Here is a 5,577-nt window from a genome sequence, read left to right as displayed (position 1 = left end):
GTGATAGCTGGTGGTGGTTTCAAGACTACCACAATTTTCCTGTTCCTTTTTCAATGCCTGTTGGATAGGGGAGGATTGGCATACTTTTCTTTTCCTGTCTGCGTACTTGACACTTTGTTTATTTGTGTGCTTATGTGGGTGTGCAGTTGACAGGATTTCGAAGCGGTCTCAGCCCTGGGGAGGCTTCAGGGCAGCCTCAGTGAGCGCTGAAGGGAGGCAGGGATTTGGGGGCTACCTCCTCCACAGGACGGACACCAAGGGCCAGAGGTCAGCAATCTCAATGAGGTCACACAGACGGGCACACCCAGCACCCTGGCCCCTGTGCCTCTCCTTCACGTTTGTCTCTGCTCCAAGCTGCTCTCCTGGGTCATCACGGGCGATCTCTAGGCGCGTGCTTGGTTCTTGCAGAAGTGGTGTCTGGCTGTGGTCAGTGTGGGCTCTCAGGACTTCCATGTTTTTGGCTCCCATCAATATTGGGCAGTGTGGTGTATGTTTGTTTTGGAGTGGTAGATCCGGGTGGATTTTGGCTTTGCCAACTCATTTAATACCTGTTTCTCCTGTTTCTGTATCGGGTGTTCTCTGGTTAGAAGGGGGATGACGGTGTGGTGGAACGGCTTCTGGCTGTTGAGCCCCTGCTGAGAGCTGTTTGGCGTGCACACATCCGTTTCGGCACAATCTCATGAGCAGCCCTGGGCAGTGCAGAAAGCGAGGCCCAGGTGAGGCTGTCGGACCCAGGAGGGCCCTGACCTGTGTGCTTTCAGCCTCTGAGCCGCCCCTCTCCTGACTGCTTACCAAGCTGTATCGATACTGCAATCTGAGCATTGAAAAGTCACCAGGGGATTGCCGTTTCCGGGGATCTTACTGTGAACCTTCTGTTAAAGGTTGGATGTCGAATAATGACTTGCCTTTGAATGCAGGTACCAAACGGGCTCCCTGGGATAACTCATTCCATAGAAACGTTTTAAAATAATGCTCCCAACTAGCTATCCTTTACATGCTTTCTACTCAGAGGTGCTCTGCTCTCCTGTGCGCTTTAGTGATATGCCGTGTTTGCTTTGCATGCACTTGGGTTTTCAGAAGAAAACCGTGTTTGCAGGTACACTTGGAGCACGACATTCTTCTTCCTGTTAGTGTAGATGCTCCATGAGAGGAGATAATGCTCATGCATTTCTGTGTGTTTTGTGGGGAATAAAAGTAGCCGCCGGCTCTAGCAAACCTAGAAGATGCCCAAAAGGTGATACACGTGAAAATATGCGGCCACTGCCATAAACCGCCTTGTATTATGTGTGGCAAAGTGCTGTGTGTGCGCTGTCTATGGAGAAAATGAGTCTTCCCTATTTTCCCAAGAGGTAACACTTGAATAGACTTCAGAAGTTGTCTTATCTGCAAACGGTACCCTCCTTCCATTGTTTTGAGACGTTGTCATAGGAACTCACACATGTCATTGTTTTCTCAGTTAGAACCTCCAGGGTTTGTCATAGTCCCTGTGTGTCATCACAGCGTCTGGCTCCACTTGATTTAAAGCAGGAAGAGGCCAGCCACGTGGCCTCGCTGGTGCTTCCCAAGCACAGGGTCTCATGAGGGCGGGAGCACTTGGTTGGGAGACGTGCTGTTCTTCCTGATAGAAACCCTGTGGTGCCGTTCGCTAGTCTCCTGCGGCGTTTCTTCCACCCTACATGCACCCAGTTTCTGTTGGTTTTGAGTTTGTTTATATTTACCGAGACAGGGTCTTGCTCTGTCACCCAGGCTGGCATGCGGTGGCGTGATCCCTGGCTCAGGCGATCCTCCCCCCTCAGTCACCCGAGCAGCTGGGACCTTGGTCGCGCACCAGCATGCCTGGCTAATTTTCTTTTCTTTGTTGCAGGGATGGGGGAGTCTTGTTGTGTTGCCCAGGTGTGGCTCTGTTTTCTGGTGAGTGTACAGTGGGTTTTTATGGGGAACCTCTGTATTTGGGTCGGGGGTGTGGCATCCTGGTCAGGAAATGGCCCTCAGGCTTCCTTCCTGCCCAGCCAGGGTCACGAGTAGTGTCTCCACCTGGGCTGGTGTGTGTGTGCTGGCCAGTAGGGCTTAGTCCTGGACTGCAGACTGGTGCTGGTCCATGGTCTGTTAGGGACCGCGGGGTCATAGCCGGAGGTGGGTGGCGGGCGAAGTGAGCATGACCGCCTGAGCTCTGCCTCCTCTTGGATCAGCGGCAGCATTTAGATTCTCCTAGGCGCTGGGACCCTATTGTAAACGGCATGTGAAGGGATCTCGGAGGTGCTCCTTATGAGGAGCCAATGCCTGACCTGAGGTGGAACAGTTACATTTCAAAACCACCCCTCAGAAAAATTGTCTTCCACGATACCCATCCCTGGTGTCGAGAAGGCTGGGGTCCTTAACCATCTGGAGGGATGTACCGTGTCAGACTCACTGTGGTCGACGGGCTGTAGGCCAGGTTTCGTGAGGTCACGTGTCGGCTTGTAGGACTTTCTCTGGCAGAGGTGCGAGTGACTTCTGTTCACTGAGAGAGGCTCATCTCAGGGGCTTCATGGCCTGAGGGAAGGCAGCCTGTTTGAACTGATCGAGCAATCTCACGCTACCCTTATTTTCTGAAACACCCGTGAGTGACTTTTTCACACGTTCTTTGAAGCGGCGTCATGCCCGTGCTCCTTGGTAATGAGCGAATGCTTTTGTTAACCCCTCATCCCCTTTCCTTGGGGTGTGTTCCGGACTCGGTTCTCACGCGTTCTGCTTCTACGGGAATCTCTGAAGCTGCTGAGTGTAGAAAGCACTGAGGAGGCTGTGCTCCCACCCCCGTGAGCCTTCCAGGCATCGTCCTCTCCCCTCAGCGAGGCGACGTCCATGGCACACCGAGGAGGCTGTGCTCCTGTCCCCCGTAAGCCTTCCAGGCGTCCTCCTCTCCCCTCCAGGGGGACAGGAGGAACCTTTCAAACCCTTCTTAAACTTGTTTCCATGTCTTTGTTTTAACAGATTTCTTTGCATCTTCTCCCTTATCCAGAAGTGAGGGTGTGAACGCTGAGTTATTCCCAGGAGTCAAGAAACCACACACAGCCCAAAGTGACATTTGTTTCCCCGAAATGATTTGTGTGTGTTCACCTTAAAATGCAGCTCAGTAAAACAGGTGTGTGTTTTGAGGAATGACTTGAAATTACCCTGGTAAAGATGTGACAGTTCCATTTCATCCAGTCTGTGCAGGTGTCCACAACCCCCTTCAGTGGTTGCGTGTGAGTTTATGTGACTTGGGGTTTTTTATTTATTGATCTATTTACCTTTTATTATTTTTTTTTTTTTTTGAAGAACAAAAATCTTGTTGCTGGGGACTTCAGAGGGTGTGCTGGGATTGTGTGGGGCGGACATCGGGGGCTTCAGTGTGTGGCCTCCTTGAAAAGACGTTCAAATTCAGGCTGAGCGTCCCTACTCCAAAATGCTCTGAAACCTGAACCATTCCGAGCTCTCCCTCATATGACACTCGCAGGAAATGCTCTTCGGAGCACTTTGGATTTCAGGCTGGGGATGCTCAACCAGAAAGCGAAATACTGCAAGAGCCTTCTTGCCCCAGGAGCTTGGATGAGGACATGTGGCCTGTGCCGGGCATCCGTGGCGTGCGAGGCAGCCTGGGCTCGCTGCACTGGTTTTTGTAGGAGCCACAGAAGGGAAGAGAGGGTCAAAGTGGCCACGCCTCGCTCCTGAGAAAGGCGGAGCAGAGGGAGGTGGGCGCGGAGGGCAGCAGTGGAGTCCCCAGCGTCCGGGGCTCCTGTCCCTGGTGGAGTTGAGAGCCTCCTCTAGTTGTGGCCTCTGCCCTGTCAGCAGCCACTGAGGTCTGGAGGGAGCTGGGGGCTGAGGGGGAGGAGGAAGGGACAGGCCTGCTTCTGGAGAGGGCTGGCGTCAACCTGTGCTAGCCTCGTGTGCTACTCCTGCGTCCGGTGTGCACGGCCGTGCCTCGTGCCTCGTGCCTCGTGCCTCGTGCCTCGTGCCTCGTGCCTCGTGCCTCGTGGCGCAGCGGTTCCCGGGGTGCGCAGCACTCTTGTCTTGCAGTAACGGCTTTGTCTCCAACCCTTGGAGGCAAGTTACCTTTTCCCCCTCCCCCCTCACCCACCCCCCACCCAGTGAAAAGAGGTAGAGAATCTTACAGAAATGCATTTGCTGGAATGTCTATTTTCCGATAAATCTGAAAGTATCTCCTAGTGAGTCTCGTGTGTAGAGTAAGGACAGTTCATGCATATCTTAAAGCAGGTACATCTAGCAACGGAGAGCATCCCGGTGCTAGGATGGAGTTTCCCACTAACTCTGGGAGTGGAATCTGTAGAGCCTCGGGTGCTTGCACCACGAGGTTAGCGAGGGTGCAGGTGCACCCACAGCCCTGCCTGTGCCGCGTCCCTTCTGCTATAGAGCATCTGCCGGGGCCTGCGGGGGTCGCCTGAGCGTTGCTGTTCCCTTTTTCACGTGAGCCTTTTTATCGAATACTAGGATAAACTTGACCTCACATACTTGGTGGGGAGAGAGAAAAGTATATATGGGACCTCTTTAATTCTATGTTGGAAAATGGATTTGGGCAAAATATTTCTGCATATGCGTGCTTGGTGGGCGTGGGGTTCCCTGCCGCACCCTGGGGCACGTTCGCCCGCACATTGTGATTTAATCTTGGGTCTATGGCAACAAAACTGTAGAAGTTGGCTATGACTGACTTTCTCAGATCTAGAAACAAACATACAATTGGAATCATCATCTATTGGACTTCTTTGTAAAACCTGATTTGAGCTATCATTTTTGCTTGGTATGTTAACAGTTTCAAACTCAAATGTCACAATGAGGAATTGTTACCATTTTGTTTTCGTATCAACATATTGCTTCGCCAAGTTTCTTCTCACTAATAGTTATCCTTCCTCTGAATGCGGCGTAATTGTTATAGAATTAAGAAAAAGGTTGGTTGGGCACGCTGGCTTATGCCCGTAATGTAATCGCAGCCCTTTGTGAGGCCAAGGAGTTCAAGAGCAGCCTGGACAACAGAGCAAGACACCCCATCTCTCTCACAACAGAAAAATTAGCTGAGTATGGTGGTGCGTGCCTGTGGTCCCTGCTACTCTGGAGTCCGAGGTGGGAAGAACACTTAAGGCTACGGTGAGCTGTGATTGCTCCACTGTACTCCAGTCTTGGTGACAGAGCCAAGACCCTGTCTCAGAAAGAAAAATGTAAAAAAAAAAAAAAAAAAAAATCCAGAAATGTCATTTTCTTCTTTAATCATCCCAAAAGAGAAATCGGTTTTTTCTAAGCGTGTTAAAGGGTAACTGATAAGATTCTTTCCTTGCATTGTTTCTCCTTTTCAAATATTTCCAGTATTCTGTCCACATCGTCTCTCATCATCTCGTTACAAAGGTGTCTTCGAGGTTAGTGGTGTTTCTGTGTTGCACCTTGGAGAACAGCCGGCATGAAACCTCTTACCACCACCGTGCGCATTGTAGTCCCAATTAAAATCCTCTCCAGAGACGCCTGTGCTGCTTATGAAAGCAGAACTTTGGTTGTGCTAACATGTGCATTCAGCTCATGGTTTTAAGTTCATATCTGAGATGATGCTGTAGA

This window comes from Chlorocebus sabaeus, chromosome 7 (genome assembly GCF_047675955.1).
Source record: "Chlorocebus sabaeus isolate Y175 chromosome 7, mChlSab1.0.hap1, whole genome shotgun sequence".
Classification (NCBI taxonomy): Eukaryota; Metazoa; Chordata; class Mammalia; order Primates; family Cercopithecidae; genus Chlorocebus; species Chlorocebus sabaeus.
Note: the sequence above shows the minus strand (reverse complement) of the source record.